This window comes from Caretta caretta, chromosome 24 (genome assembly GCF_965140235.1).
Source record: "Caretta caretta isolate rCarCar2 chromosome 24, rCarCar1.hap1, whole genome shotgun sequence".
In the NCBI taxonomy this organism is placed as follows: domain Eukaryota; kingdom Metazoa; phylum Chordata; order Testudines; family Cheloniidae; genus Caretta; species Caretta caretta.
In genome coordinates, this window is record NC_134229.1 from 12,722,988 (window position 1) to 12,739,539 (window position 16,552).

Below are 16,552 nucleotides of genomic sequence, written 5' to 3' on the forward strand. Positions count from 1 at the left end.
CATTAAGCCAAGCTGGTCGCCTGCCATATTTACTATTCTTTCGACTCATCGGGATGGTCTGTCCTGCATTGCTTTGCATTTATCAACATTAAATTTCATCTGCCATTTTGTTGCCCAGTCACCCAGTTTTGTGAGATCCTTTTGTAGCTCTTCGCAGTCTGCCTGGGACTTAACTATCTTGAGTAGTTTTGTATCATCTGAAAATTTTGCCACCTCACTGTTTACCCCTTTTTCCAGATCATTTATGAACATGTTAAATAGGCTGGGCCTGACTATACAGATCTAACAATCTATGTAGTGATGTAGTTCAGGTAGTTTCTTCCAAGGTGCAGACAGTGACTGGCTCCTGTTTTGAAGCGTGAAAGGCGTTGTGGTTGGGGTTGTTGTTATCATCCCATCTTGTGTAACTTGGGATATTGTATTATCCATGTCAGTGACTAATTGTTTCTTGGACCCTCGATGTCTTTGGCTAATGACAGTGTGTGGCAGCAGCGAGTTCCGCATGCTAATTATTCATGGAGTAAAATAGTTTTAAAGGCGTTGCCTTTCATTTCCCCTGTCTGTTGGAAGGCTGAAGAGCAGTGCGAGCGTGTGTTGCAGCGTGACACCGTGTGCGGATACCCCAGGTTATCTGGAGTAGCCATTGGGCTCCTTTGTGCAGCAGGCTCACGCTGCATCCGGCAACGCTCAACCTGCCCCTTTAAGTCTCCGCTTTGTTTGTGTTTTGCGGTGTGGCGACTAAAGAACCCCAGCCACTTCCCCATCGCCATGGTAACCCGATGCCATGGGGACAGACTGCCCCGCCGCTGGGCCTCCCAGCAACGCCGCACGCAGCCTCCCCGGAAAAAGTGCAGGAAGGAGGAAGGGACAAAGGAAACCGCAGACACGAGGAGTCAAAAAAGTGTCCCCGAGGGAGAGGTGCCCAGGCCAGGGATGCAAAGAGCCAGCCCAGCCCGGAGGAAGCAGCGAAGGGAGCTGCAGGTAGGAAGCCAGGCTCAGGGACAGGAGCTAGGAGCAGGGGCCGAGGGGGGACTCCACAGACTTGGGTGGAAGTTGAGTGAAAGTGCTGCAGAGGAGCAGGGTGGTGCTGGGGAAGGGGCAGGGAGAGAAATGCCTGCGTGTGAATGGTACAAAGGGCCTATGGAGGGCCGGGGCGGAAGGGCTGGAGCTTGCAAAAGCAGAGGGAAATGCCCCCGGGGAAGTGAGAGAGAAAGAACTTTTTGCACTGACTTTTTAGCACAGGGGGCTGTGAACCTGTCCCATCTCAGGAGCTCAGCAGAGCCAGGAAAAGCCTGAGCACAGCAGCTGGTAGCGCTGGGGACTCAGTGAGTGCCCCTGTTGTGTCTGACCCAGCAATGAATCCAGGGTCCAGAGCCGAGTGAGGGTGGCGCTTGTGTTGCTGAACAGGCTGTCTTCAGAATGTGAGATAAAACTGACACACTTGTGAAAATACCAGGGCACTTTTCACCGGTTTATGTTAGAACGTGTCATAGCAGGACAGCCGTGCTGACCTCCCTGGAACCTCAGGGAGACCCTCACTTCTCGGATCAGACCCGGCTTTGCTAACATCAAAACGAAGGGATTTCCACATTTTCCACACATGGACTCGTGCTCTTAAATCCTCTGGTGTAGCATAACTGTTATTATGTGCTGTGTGCTGAATACTGAGCACTGTAAAGAACCAGTAGGCATTGGCTTTGCTCTCCAAAGGCTTACAGTCAGTTATACTCTACTCTACTCTAGTGGCAGTGGTCCGCCAGTGAAGCTTATATATCCAAGGTATAAATGATTGCTGTGATTTAGTTATGGATAATGCTGAGACTGTCTAATCTGATTTATCTGCCAGTCTAATCAGTCTGGCTCTTGGTCTGGGCATTTGTAATGAGCGCATCACCTTGTGGTCTGAATGCTGTCAGTCCAGCTACCACAGTGATGAGTGCAGGATAAATGCCAGTAAGGTAGAGAGGCTGACCTCTATGGTATGTCTACATGAGCTGGAAGATATCATTCCCAGCTTGATTAGACATATACATGCTAGTTCTGAGTGAGCCAGAGTGCTAAAAATGGAAGTGTAGCCTTGGTGGTGCGAGTGGTAGGAAACGCTAGTTACCTGAGTACCTACCTAGGGTTTCATATGGGATCATACTCAGATGGCTACACTTCTACTGTTAGCATGCTAGCTCTATTAGAGCTAGTGTGGGTCTGTCTTCTTGAGCTGGAAATTATACCTCCAGCTCCAAGGTAGACATCTATAGAAACAGCCTTTGAACTGATTGTATTCACCTACTCTTCCCTTGCAATGCAAGAGTGTGTCCTACCGGTGCTGTGTATTATGATTATTATTATCCATTTGTGGAAGCAATGGTGGGAAAGCTAATGGCAAGAAATGGCTCTTATTTTCTGATCTGAAGGTCCATGTCTTTCCCAGTATCCTGTGGAGATACCCTCCCTGCACTTATGGTTTTCACCCTTGGTACCATCCACTCTACGGTCCTGGAGTACTGTAAAAGCTATACGGTAACAGAGAGAGGCAAATTCTAACATAGTGGAGTCCAGTCCAATTTAAGGCCTTGAAGAGCCAGGTGAATTGTAGGGGGAGTTGTAGACTAGTGGACTGTTATATTAATTTTGATGGGAAACTTGGGCCCAGGGAGTCCAATGTGTTAACATCACCTTGTCATTGTACAACACCAAGCAGTCTGGGTTTTGAGTGCCTGCTTAGTCCCATGGCAAACATGCCATTCTTTGGTTTTAAGCCTTTTATTAGCAATACAAAGAAGAAGAAAACTGTTAAAGCCTTTGAAATGTAAAGTATTAAGTAAGGCTTTCATTTTAACAATATCGTTTGTTCCCTTTCCCTTTAGCTGTTTTAAAGCAGTTTTAAAGCAGAAAGTGCCTGTTTGACAGTCTCTTGGATGGCATTAAAGATAGAAGTACTGTTCGGGGGGGGGGGGGGGGGGGAATAAATTAGTTGAGATGGGCTGCAGTTTTTGTTGTTGCTAAAGCCTGATCCTGCTTCCTAGAAGACAAAAAGAGAGAAACAGGCAAAGAAAAGGCCAGAAAAGAGAGAAAATGCAGTTTCTGTCTCTGGTGCTGACTCTTACTTGAAATCTCCCTGGTGGAGAAACACAGGCCCAGCACATAGTCTGATCAGCCACTCTGAGACCTGGAAAACTTATCGGCCTGTTCAAGGCATCGCTTTTAGTTTCCTCCCTGGTCAGAAGCTCACAGCAGTGCTGCAAAATTGAGTCATTTATTAAACAGAAGGCAAAAAGAGACATGTAGGAAAGAGAATAAATAAGGTGGGGGAAGGAAAAAGTCATGGTGGGGGGTGACAGCAGGAGCCAAATCTCACATTCCAGGTGGTTTTGGGGAGTTAGCTAGAGCTGCTGCAGCTGGCAGTGTCCGTTGTGTCCCTTTCTCTGGCTCAGTTTGCCCAGGACATCTTTCAGGAGCAAGATGATGAAGGCCCAGTGAAGTCATGGTGGATCCCAGGGTCCCAGGGAATGGTGGAGGTGACAGCCACATGGTTAAAGCTTGCTCCTTCCAGTTCACTGTCTCCCAGGCAGCCAGCCAATTTTCCTCCAAAGTCTTTATTTTTAAGGATGCCAAAAGGTACAGACAGGCAGACCAGCCCATCTCCTCATTTTACTCACCAGTTAGACCTAATTTCCAACACACCAGTTTTGGTCCATTGATTTCCAGTCCCACACTTCTTTTGTTTACCAGAAAACTGAACACAGCTCCTGAGTTATATTACTAGACCTTTTAGTTTGGATTAATTCCTTCTGTTTCCTCTTTGAACCTTTTCCCATCAACGTTTATTGTTATAGGTGTGTCCTTGTATCCACTTTCTCACCATTGAGCTCACCATTGGGGTAGGCCTGCATCACAGATTCACAGGAATGGTGCTACATCCCCAACCTGGAACAGTCTCTTAGAGGAAACCCACTGATGTGCCAGACCCACAAGGGGTCTCACTCTTCCTTGTGGGCCACACAGCCTCTCCGCCTCCTGAGAGTGAACCTCTGGGGTTTCAGCACTCTTATCTCACACTGTGAGCTCTGCTCAGTGAGTCCAGCTGAGCTGGACTCTGGGGAGAGACTTGTCCACTCTTTGGGTATTGATACACCTCACCAAGTACATCCAGTGACACTCAAGCAGCGTTTTCAAAACAGTCAAGTTTATTAGTCAACTGGAATACAGCATTGGAAGTCATTAGGTTAGCACAGAGAAATGAAGGTCCCTTGTGGTCATTCCAGAGAGATTCACCAGCCAGACTGTGGTTAACTCCATTTTCAGGTTCTCTTTCTCTCTGTCTGACTTCCTTCCTTAGTCAGTCCCTAGGTGAGAGAGCCCCAAGCTTCTTACTCAGTTCCTGTGGAGAGAGTTTCCCAGCCTCTAGAAGCCAACTCTTATTCCTGGTCCAGTCCTCTGTTCTCCAGGCAGGGCCATGCTGAGCTCACAACCCCCTTGTTAGAACATCCTGCTGTGGAGTGTTGATTCATGAGTCACTGAAGCTTGCATTGTCTCTTTGGCCCCCTTATTGATCAAGGTTGATTTCAACCAGTTTCTTAACAACTCTTCATTCCACCCAGACAGCGAGGTGACACACGCATCTATGTCTCTTAGTCTGCCATGAGAGCAAACTTAATCCCTTTATCCCCGACTGGGTAGCAATGCAACACATAAGGGAACCTGAGGTACACATGGGATTAATAAAAAATTTTACAAAAATTCCCATTTTTGCTAAGCTGATCAGGCCCCAATTATTACCACAGGAATAAGCACATATTAGTGTTGTGTGGGAGTTGGATGCTGAGTTAGGTATTGTTCGAAAGTTTTTCACTAACAATTTCTGGTCACTTTGCTAAAGTATCAGTAAGTTTGATATCGTGTGGCTATGGGTAACAATGTTTGAATGAAATAATGGCTTTTTGAACACTAAAACGGTTATTGCTTGCTTAGGGTGTCTGGGGATTACATTCCGTGATTACACTCTTACGTCACTGTGACAAAGTGTTAATGTTTTCTCTGAATTCTGTGTGTGTCTCAGTTTCCCCTATGTATTACTCAAGTATCTAAGTGGTGGGATAAGGGTGTGTGATCATTGCACAGACCCCTAGAGGGCAGGTGTGACTGCTGACTGGCTGCCTGGGCACAGAGAATGGCCGACACTCTATCCTGGCAACTGGTGGCCAGAGCCAGCCAAAGGTGTTGGAGAACAAAGAGACCAGGTGACCTGTTTGCCTGGGAAAGAGACAAAGCATGGAGGTGGGGCTGCTGGAAGCCCATCAGTCTCCTGGAGCCCCCCAAGGTGGACTTTGCTGTAACTTCCTGCTTTCTGTGCTACCAAGATCTGTTCTATGCTGTGTTCCCGTTGACTAATAAACCCTTCCATTTTACAATGCTGGCTGAGAGTCACTCCAGACTGCAGAGTGGGGGTGGAGGGCCCTTTGGAGTGTATAAGGCTTCCCCAGGTGTCCCATCTAGGTGGACTCCCTTCAGGGAACTCACAGTGTGGAACGGGGTGCTGAATGCTCCGAGGTCAGACCCAGGAAGTGCTGAAGCCGAGGAGGCTTCTTGCCGGGCCCGGTGAGAGTGTGCCCTGAGAGGAGACGCAATGCACCAGAGTCCTGACTGACTTCATTCAGAGCTGTTCCAGAGCACCGAGACTGACTTCATGACAGTGGGGCATTTGCAAATGAAGTTATGAGCAGGGCTTCCTTGCCATGGAACTCCCTTCTCACCACAAAATACAGAGGTTTCTAACCCTCCTAATTAACAAAGGAAACCTTTGAAATGTGACCTAAATGTAACCAATGCAGTGCAGTCTGCCTGGGTCTGCAGACAGCCTGAAGGAATATCCATGTGAGGTGCAAATAGTCCCACTCATCTCAATGTGATGTTAACTCTAAAACCTAAAGATGCTAATTTAAATGTCAGCATGTTAGCTGTGTCACTGCTGGTCCTGTTATCAGGAACTTCCATCTAATGTGTTATTCCCACTATCTCAAACCCCTCCAATGCCTCACTAGGTGCTGAAAACTCCAGCTGTTCCCTATTCAGCTGCCAAATCTCTAATTCCACCCTTCCACTGGGAACATCCATGTTGCAATTATGCACTGAGTGCACAAAATCAAACAGCATATGCAAAGCTGAAAATGGGGATGGGCAAGGTAAAATATATGGAATTGAGTCTGACAGTAGATAACACAGGGGCTACTGTGCTCATTTTATTTTTCACTGTCATGTTGAATGAACCAGCTCTTTTTGAGAGCACAGGCAATGAAAGCTGGGAGGAGGGAGTCAGGTGCCTGAGGATCACTGAAGTCAGTGGGAGCTGGGCACCAAACTCCCTTCACCCCCTTTAAAAGCTCCAGCCTAAAAATAATGTTTTGCATTACAAACATTTTGTAGTGATTTTTTTAACAGCTCTAGTACCTCAGTGGGAAGAGGCCCTTCTACTTGGACATCCACATTGTAGAGATGCATTCTCAGTAGTGTACTGGTATTGTAATGCTTCTTTGTTAAGTCATTAAATAGCATGTTTCCTCCATAGATCTCAAAGCTTCTCACAAGGGAAGGCGAGCGTCATTATCCCCAGTGTAAAGGACGTGACTTGTCTGTGATCACACAGCAGATCGGTGGCTGAGCCAGGAGTAGAAACCTGATCTCCTGAGTCCCAGACCAGCATCCTAGACCATGCTACCTCCCAACTGCCTCTGCGGGTAGGTTCTCAAGTGGTGGGTCGCTGATCATTCCCAACTGTCACTGTGACCTGTTCACCGTATGTCTGACCTGCGTGGCTCTGAGCTCATTCTTTGTTCTATTTGTTTGTAAAATGTAGAATTGGGAAAGATGCACCACAACTTCTGCCTTCCCCACTCTAGCTGGCTAGTGCAGGATTGTTTCTTTTGATATGTTTTCTAGTTCTTTATCCAATCTTGTTTATGCTGTGTTAAGTTTATGCTGTCCACTTTCCTTCTAGACTATTCCACAGTCTAATAAATCTCAGCATTAGGAATTTTTTCCAGATAGCCAGCCTAAATTTTCCTGTTGTGAATATTGTCTCAGTAATCACAGTTTGCCCCTTGTCTCATCATTCCTCCACTTCCCCAGTTTTTAAACTCATCAAATACATAGAGATCACAGATCAGGTCAACACTTCAGGAAATTAGGGCCAGATTTACAAAGGTGCAGATAAGTGCCCAGGGCATTACAAACTCCCCTAATTGAGTTATGCACATCGCTCCCACTGACCCTGCTGGCTTTTGTGAATCATACTAGGCACCTAACTGCCTTTTTAGGCATCTAAGTCCAGCATTTAGGCACCACTGGCATTGTTAAAGCCACTGTTCAGGTGCCACCAAACTTTGTAGGTACTTAAGTGCCCCACGGGCATGTGCAAAGCTGCCTAAGCACTGATGCTGCCTTACAGCTAATGAGCAGCTCAGAGCCCTAGCATGGGCCTAAACCCCAGCAGCCACAAAGCAGGGTTCTCAAATGAAGGGAAAATGCCTGTCTCACCAAGGAGACCCATGCTTTAGCTTTGCTCTGAGCATGCCTAACACCTGATATCTGCCAGACCCCACAGCAGGAGGGCCGGATACAGGCCACAGAGACCCACACAAGCACAGCACAGAACCCACACAAACACAGCTGGGGAGCAAGCAGGTTGGGAATTTTTCAGCTAAGCTTTTGGGAAAGGTCTGTGTGTGTTTGGGACACTCACTTTGAGCGGGGGAGACCTGGGTTCAAGTCCCTGATCAGAATCAGGCAGAGCAGGAATTTGAATCACACACATCCAAGGTGAGAGCCCTGACCTCTGGGCTATTGGTTATTCTGGGATCCCTCTCTGGTTTTCACAAATGGGGTGGGCTACCTAAGAGACTATCTGTCTTAAGTGTTGTCAGGGACCACGGGTCTCAAACCTGGTCCCCAGGACTCTGCAGAGCTAATAAGCACTAACCTACCACCCCATGGCCTGCTAACAGTTGTTAGGGCAGAAGCTGAACCCTGACAGAGGACTCCAGTCCTGGAACCTTTCTGGCAGAATCCTGTGTTTCCTGATTGATCCACAGTGTCTATATAAACCCAACACAGGAACAGGACGTTGTCCATGCAACTGGGATCCACCCTGCTCCTGCTCCCCTGGCTTGACTTCCTGAAATCCCAGCTTTCTGGCATCTATCTGACTTGTGGTTCTGATCTCCAGTTTGTCTCCTACCTCTGATCCCCTGGTTTCCTGATTTATCGTGGCTCGAGTTATCGATTCAGGATTCTGCTCTCAAGTTTGTCTCCTGCTTCTGAATGCCCGGTTCCCTGACCCAGCCGACTCTTGACTGCCATCCCCTGACTGTGGACCCTGGCTCTGACCACTAGGTCTGGCTGCCTATGACCTGGCCATGACAGGTGTGTAGCTGCAGGAGAGGGTTCGTGGCTGAGGATCCCAAGTGGAGGGAGGTGCCTATCTTGGGTGCACCAGATCAGCAGCTTAGGCTACCTAAACTGTCTTCCTCTAAGCCCCTTCCCTTTCCTTTGCATTCCCTCTGTCTCTAGCTTAGGTGGTTTTCTGCTGAGGGCTTCTGAGCATCCCTTTCTTAAGAGCCCCATGCATTGTCTGGGGAGCCTGGGCACCTAGCTCGGGGCTGAGAATTCCACTGGGTGGCAAGGCACCTTTGTTGAATCTGGGCCTAAGTCCCTATGGGAAGAATTCTCCCCACCAGTCAAGCCCCTGTTTACTGTGCCAGCTGCATAAGTAGCCCTGGGACCCACTAGAGGGAATCATTGCACAGTCTGCCCTCAGATGCTATACAGATGTCCCTCTGCTCATCCTGGCATAGGGACCATGCCAAGGTCAGGGGCCAGAGGTGGGAGAGCAAGGGAAGGAGGAGATGTTCATGTAGTACATAATGCTGTGGGCATTCCTGGTGGTGCCACTGCCTATAGAGCTGTCCAGGGAGGCCGCCATAACATAACCCCCTCCAGCCCCAGTGCAGCTCAGCATCTAGGACACAAAGGTGGCTTAAAGACTCCTCATTTTGCCCCCAGGCTCTGAGTTCTGTTGTGCTGGGCTGCTATGAGATATAGCACAGACCCTCACCCTGAGTTCTTCTAATGGTTCCTCATAAACTCATGCTCCAACTCTGAATTCTGTCTGCTCTGCCAAGGCCCTTCTAGTATGAAATGTCCTGACCTGCACATGGCATTCCAGGTGTGGTCTCCCTAAAGTTTATTAAAATGGACTACTTATCTCCCTATCCCATGGTTCAGTGCACTTTATGCAGCCAACAATTTACATAAGAATACAGGAATGGCCCAACCAATTGTGTTGATGTTCTCTGACACTGTCACATTGCAAGATCATACCAACTTTATGGTCCACAACCTCCGCTCCACCAGGCCTCTCTCACTACTGCATCTTTGCAAGTGTCTCCCTCCCTTTACGTATGTGTGTACTGCATTTTTGCCCAAGATTTATTACATGCAGTTTTCTAGGGTCAGCCTAATTTTGTCATTTTCTTTTCATAGCTCTAGCCTTTCTAGATCCATTTGTATTATTTCTCAGTCCTAGACAATGTGTGAACATTTCACAGTTCACTATAATCAGTTTAGCAAAGACTTCAGCACACAGTTTCCAAGTGTGTTGGTTTACGACAGTCTGTTCGCACCCTGCACTCTTAACTACACACAAAACGCCTTACCACCTGCTATGCTCTGTGGATGTGCAATTGCTTCCCAGTTAAGACACACACCTGCAATGGGGTGGAGGTAACAGAAGTCTTATGCTGGTCAGAACTCCATCACTAGGGGTAGAGTCCTGCAGCTGTCATACCATCATATAGAACCTCCAAAAATACTTCCAAAGGCTCCCAGCAAAAAGAGGCAAGCTAAGATCTGATAATCAGAGGCAAGGTGGGATATTTCTAATGATAAAATTAGCAGAAAACATTAAACAATAAAGAAATTTAACACAATGCTGCATAAAATATCTAAAAACAGATAGAAACCAAAACTGGGCAAAGGAGGAAAATAGGACAGACGAAATGGAAAAAGATTCTTTCCGTATTTCCCCCATCTCTTTGTGGTGCTGTGCTACAGGTTTCGAGGACAAACTCTTCAGGGCAACAGCCTATCTGCTTACATGGCTGTAAAGCCACAAGTGAACTCTTTTTAATTTAGAAACAGCATCAGGGACACCTTTAAACTTTAATCTTTCAGACTGAAAATAAGGCATAAATTACCCTCTATCAAAAATTGCCCATTGGAACAATTTACCAAGGGTTGTGGTGGATTCTCCATCCCTGGCAATTTTTAAAATTAAGATTGGATGTTTTAAAAAAAAACCTGCTCTGAGAATTACTTTGGGGAAGTTCTGTGGCCTGTGCTATACAGGGGCTCAGACTAGATGATCACTATGGTCCTTTCTGGCACTGGAATCTATGAATCTATTAACATAAAGCCGCAGTAAAGGGGAAAGCCAATCATTTTGTTTAGTGACTTCCCTTTATCTTGTGTTCTGTGAATTGTATAGCACTGAAGTTCGTTAATACTGGGGATGCTAAGGACCATCCCATCTCTCCCCCTCTGCTCCCCCTGGTATTACTGGGACGCATACCAAGGAGCATCTGAGCACCTGTCTGGAATGGTGGGATTGCAGGATGGAGTCTAGCTCTGGGTTCCCTATTGCTTAGGTGTCATGTTTGTCACATTCATTACTTATAGTGTTGTTCACAAAAAGTCATGGCCTTTGTCTTCCAAACCAGCCAGCTACTCTGGAAGTCTCTTTCCAGAATTTGTGTAAACTGGACTTGCTAAATTGAGTGGGGTAGATAATGGGATAGTGATCTGGGTTTTTGAATAATTTTTAACTAAAGTTAAATGATTCAAACTTGTACAGGGCCCACATAATTGTGGCCTGAACTGAATTTTAGATTCCCATGTATTATACTAATGTGTCTTCCTGTACCAGTTCAGAGCATATCTGTGGAGTGTTGAATAAAGATATTTCTAGATAATTGCAGCCCTATAAAAACCATGTAATTTAGGAATGTGTAACAGGATTTATTGGAAGCCACTGGTTTATTACATTTCTGTGTCTCTTCTATATGAATGTAGGTGTTTAATGATCTTCTTATGCTTTTTAAATGATTAATGACTGTTCTGTAACACTTTTCTAATGGGAAATACACTTAATAACAATTATTAAAAACCTGAGTGCCAAGACGCTTTTAGAATAAAAATAAAAAGATGACTCTCTTATTTTTGTACTGTAGCATACTGTAACATAGCTTTCCCCATAACAGCCACAAAGCCACAATTTTCTGCATAATAGCCAACCAGCCTTTCCCCAATGAGCGATGGGGTTATGGACAGAAGCAGGGAGTGGGAGGGAACGCTGAATCATTTAGCTCTTTGCCTGGCCTTGTTCTGGGGATGCTGAGATGAGCCTGTCAGGGATGCAGTGGTTAATCCTATTCCAGGATTTAGTTCTGTCTTTGTTAGTGTTGGAGATGCTGAGATGACCCTGTCGGGGCTACAGAGGACAATCCTAGATCTGGGTTTTTGTAGTATCGCTCTTAGAGCTGGGGATGAGATATAGATCATATCCAGAATTACTCTCTTCCCTCACTCCCAATGGAAGGAGGGGGATGTTGAGAATAGCCTGTATTGCTGAGGAGTGAGATGGATTTTAGCTCCAGGTTTTCCTTATGCCCCTGTAGCTGCACAGAAATAGCAGGATGCTGAGATTAACCCTGCAGTGATGCAGAAGGTATGTGCATTTTCAGCTCTGGTACTGATGCTGTTCTTGTAGTGAGGTCTCTGTGGCGCAATGGACGAGCGCGCTGGACTTCTAATCCAGAGGTTCCGGGTTCGAGTCCCGGCAGAGATGATCTCCAGGCAGGTGTCTTTTATTTTGCACTCACTCAGGTAAGGATGTAAGTTAATTATATTTACTTCACCCTAGAGGGTTTTAGAAGGAAAAGAATGACTTTGCCTGATAACTTCTGTACTGCTATCCCTCTCAGTACTCTCCTCTCTCATGTCTGTGCACAGGCCTCTGATTCAAATTTTTTTCCTCAGAGTATTTCCCATTGTTCTTTTTTACCCTTTTGTTTTCTCTTGCATGCTTTGATATTTTAGCCCCACCTGTTCTTTAAACACTGTAGCAATGTCTCGATGCAGAGATTGCTGCCTTTTGTTATCAGAAGATATTTTGACAAGAATACTGTGCTTTTTAAGAAGAAGTCAAAGGGACAGATTATTTTTTTTAGATCCCTTTGTTTTAATTGTTATTTCCCTAGATAAATCTGGTCTCTGCTTATTTCATATGCATGGCTGTATTTTAAAAGCTTGCTCTCTCTGCCTGATAATGAATTATAGCTCCTGACTACAGGCTTCCTATCCTGTTCTCACACTCTGTGCATTTTGATTTTTTCCTGCACATGAGGTTTCTGTGCTTGTTGGATTCCCTTTCCATGTTCTCATCATGTTTAACAATTTATAGAACAGAAAACTGCAGTTAGTACGACTGATTTCAGAGCTGCCAAGTTTTGTGATGCTCCATGTGTGACATTTTATGCAACTTAATTAATCAGCTAAATTGCATTTTTATGACTTCCCTTATGACCATGTTCAGTTACTGGCCAACCCAGCCTGGGGGCAGGATGTGGAGCTGCACAAAACTGCATCTGGGGTAAGTGTGTGGGGCTGGGTTGGGGAAGCTGGTGGCTGTTTCTGGCATGAGTGCTGGCCTGCTGGAAGTGGTGGGTGTTGGACCTGCTAGAGAAAGGGGTATTTGTTGGTTGCCTGTGGCTGCTGGAAGGCCTGGGGGTTGTTTTCTGGCTGATGAGGGGCTACTGGGGTGATTGGTGCTGGAGTGTGGGTGCTTGGAGCTGGGTGGAGATGGTGGAGTGCTGCTTGGACAATTGGGTGTCTACAGTTAAGGCAGGTGGGTGAGTGGAGTTGTGTGGCTGACTGGTCTCTGGGGTGGTGATGGGAGGAGTGGGGGGTGGCTGGGTGTTGGGGAGAAGTGTGGGGGTGGCCGGCTGGGTACTAGGATGGTGCGGTGAGGAGAGGGCGGGCATGTGTGGCTGGCTGGGGTATGACAGTTGGATGCTGTGTTGTATTACAGGAGTATTTTAGGGGCCCGACCAAGACTGGGGACTGTAAGCTGGTGAGGCCGTCCCCCCACATCGGGGAGGGGGTGGGGGACATGCCTCCTCACAATTTGGGTCTGCTACAGCCTTCTCTAAGCAGAACAAGAGCGGGGAAATTAGCAATTCACAAGGGGGCCATCCTTCAAGCAGGGTGGGCCGTACACAGTCTGGGCTCTGGCTGGTGACCTGGGCGGGCTACAACGGTTCATTCACCCAGCACTTAGGCAGGGCAGGGCTGCCAACAGTTAGGGCTCTGGCCTGCAATCAGGCAGACCTGTCCTACCAGCCCAGTGTAGGGGATCAGGCGCCACAGCCTCTGGGGCTCAGGTTTGGGGTGAGCACCACACTTAATCTATGGGGCTCAGGCAAGGGGTTTAGCGTCACACGCAGTCTATGGGGCTCAGGTTTGGGGTGAGCACCACACACAGTCTATGGAGCTCAGGCAAGGGGTTGAGCATCACACGCAGTCTGTGGGGCTCAGGTAAGCGAATGAGCGCCACACGCAGCCTGTGGGGCTCAGGTAAGCGGATGAGCGCCACACGCAGTCTATGGGGCTTAGGCAAGGGATTGAGCTAAGGAGCACAGGCCTCCTGGCCTACAGAGGGGGAGTACTGCCACCCGTGGGCCTGCCCAACTCCACTGCGTCCCAACCGAGGGCCCTATCAGTGGCAGAGCAGTCTGCCACTGGGTCAGCAGGGATCCACCTGCAACACACTGACCTAGTTTCAGGCTCGCTCCCTACCAAACTACTGCCTGGTTCCCCTGGGTTGCTTCCTTCTCTCCCCCTCAGGCGTTCCTGTGTCCAGGGGTCAGCCTGAGTCTCCTCTGGGTACACTGCCAAGGGTAGCGATAGCAGTTCCTCCGCATCAAGAGCATCAGGGCTCTCTGGAAGCTCAGTCTCCCCAGGGCAACAATGGTTCTCCTTGGTGCTCCACTCCAGCAGCGGGGAAGAAGCGTCTGTCTCCTCCAGCAGCTCCCCCATAACTGAGCTGCTGGGAAGGTCTTTTATACTTCCCCTTCCTATTCTGCCTCTCTGCTTCCAGTGTGCGGAGTGTGGCCCTCCTGGCTCTGCCCACCAGGCAGCTTGCGGTGCTCCCTCCACGTCCTCCTCTGAGTGGGGCCATGGCTCCTCTCTACACACACACACCCTTAAGCTCAGCTCCTGATCTCTGGATCTGCCTCACAGTCTGGAGTCCATCGTACCCTCAGGGGCTGGTCCTTCGTGAGCAGCCAAGTCAGTGGTGAGGCGATAGTAGCAAAGTCCAGGATGAAGTATCGGTAATAGCCCACAAGTCCTAGAAATTTCCGGACCTGCTTCCTAGTAGTCGGAGCTGGTTGGTCATGGATGGCCTCAACTTTCCCAACAAGGGAATGCAGCTTGCCTCATCCCAGGGTGTAGCCTAGATACGTTGTTTCCTGCCACCCAATTTGGCACCTTTTTAGGTTTGCAGTGTGACCAGCCTCCCGGAGAGTTATCAAGACAGCTTCCACCTGGTTTAGGTGGTCCTCCCAGTGACTACTGCAGATTACTATGTCATCCAGGTAAGCGGCTGCGTACTCAAGGTGAGGCAGGAGGAGACGATCCATCAACTTCTGGAATACCGAAGGGCATTCTGGTAAAATGATAGAGCCCGCTGTGGGTGGCGAAGGCAGTTTTCTCCTTTGATTCTGGTGTCAGCGGGATCTGCCAATATCACTTGATTAAATTCAGGGTGGTGATATACTGGGCCTTCACCATTCGGTCGAGTAATTCATCCACCCAGGGTATCAGGTAGGCATCGAAGCGGGATATCGCATTGACCCTCCTGAAGTCAATGCAAAAGTGACGGGTCCCATCTGGCTGGGGGATGAGGACAATCGGGCTCCTCAATTCACTAGAGGATTTCTCATTTACCCCGAGATCTAACATGGACTGGACCACCTGTTCCACGGCCTCTCGCATATGGTGGGGGAGTCGTTGGGTGGTTCCTCATACAACCGCTCCAAGACGGGTGGTGATGGAGTGGTAAATCTTGATGGTCTGTCCGGGCACAGGGTGAACATTCGAGGGAAGGCCTCAATGAGATGACTGCTTTGCTTCAACTGCTCATCCGAGAGGGTGTCCCACAGCAAGGGGTTCTTGGGCTCAGTTCCAACGAGCGTTTGCGATCCCAGTTCTGGTTTGGGGATGGGGGGGTCGGGAAATATGGATAATTCGTCCCGCTCACACCAGAGCTTTATCAGGTTCACATGATAAATCTGGGACTTTTTTTTCTGGTCTGGCTGACAAGGGCCTCGTAATTGACAGGGCCTCTCCAGCAGGTGACCTTGTATGTCCCCTGCCAGCAAGCCATCAGCTTCGACTTGGCTGAAGGGAGCAAGACAAGGACTCGGTCCCCCGGCTCGAAGATCCGCTCTCGCAAATGGCGATTGTACCCTTGTGCTTGGGCCTTTTGGGCGACTTGGAGGTTCTCCTAGGCAAGGATCCCAGCCTGGGCAAGGCGCTCTTGGAGCTTAAACACATACTGAAGCAACTCTTCAGCGCAGGACAGGGTCTGTTCCCATGTCTCCCACATGAGATCCATCAGGCCTTGAGGCTGGAGGCTGTATAGGAGCTCGAAAGGCGAAAATTTGGTGGATGCCTGTGGTAGCTCCCGAATAGCGAGCAGCCGGTGAGGGGTGAGCTGATCCCAATGGCGGAGCTCCTCAAGGGGAAATTTCCAAAGCATATTCTTTAGTGCCCGGTTAAACTGTTCCACCAACCCATCTGTTTGCAGGTGGTAGACGGAAGTCTGGAGCTTTTTGATCCCCAGAAGAGCACACACCTCCCAGAGGAGCCAGGAGGTAAAGTTCATCCCCTGATCGGAGAGTAATTCCTGGGGCAGGCCCTCTCAGGCAAAGATTTTGATAAGCTCTGCTGCTACAGTACGGGCTGTGGCACTTCTCAGCGGGATGGCCTCAGGAACCTGGGTGTCATAGTGCAGGACTACCAGGATATACCGGAATCCGGCAGCACTCTTAACCAGAGGCCCCAAGTCCACAGCTACCCTTACAAAAGGGATTCCCACCAGCAGGAGAGGGACCTCGCTCGCATTCCGGGCAGGAGGTGCAGTGGTCCTTAGTGTCACAGTGTACACCTGGCCAAAAGAAATGGGACAGAATCCGGGCCAGCGTCTTCTCCAGTCCGAGGTGGCTGGTCACCAGGACATCGAGCACCAGCCTTAACATGGCTCATCTATGGCATCGAGGGATCAGCAGCTGGGACCGGGGCTTGCAGGTCCTGGGGTCCAGCTCGATTCTGTACAGCCGATCCCGAGTGAGCTCAAACCAAGGCTACTGATTGGCACTCTGTGCATCTACCATGACCCCATCCATGCAGGACAGCTGCTCATAGGCATGCTTCAGTGTGG

The 16,552-nt window shown here is 48.5% G+C and overlaps 1 long non-coding RNA gene and 1 other non-coding gene across 8 annotated transcripts in view; both read left to right on the forward strand.

The window, feature by feature from the left end:
• The first annotated feature begins 602 nt into the window (after positions 1 to 602).
• Positions 603 to 16,552, forward strand: part of LOC125626221 (uncharacterized) — a 29,720-nt gene continuing 13,770 nt past the window's right edge. For 3 of the 7 annotated variants that reach the window (XR_012666004.1, XR_012666007.1, XR_007353699.2), the window contains exons 1-4: positions 603 to 981; positions 6,563 to 11,934; positions 12,644 to 12,700; positions 14,607 to 14,705. This is a non-coding gene — a long non-coding RNA (uncharacterized LOC125626221). Of the gene's footprint in view, positions 982 to 6,562; positions 11,935 to 12,643; positions 12,701 to 14,606; positions 14,706 to 15,450; positions 15,987 to 16,552 lie in introns of all 7 variants that reach the window. The other 4 variants (XR_012666005.1, XR_007353700.2, XR_012666006.1 and 1 more) reach the window with 3 other exon arrangements.
• On the forward strand, positions 11,823 to 11,896 carry TRNAR-UCU (transfer RNA arginine (anticodon UCU)). The gene has a single exon. It is a non-coding gene; the product is annotated as a tRNA-Arg (tRNA).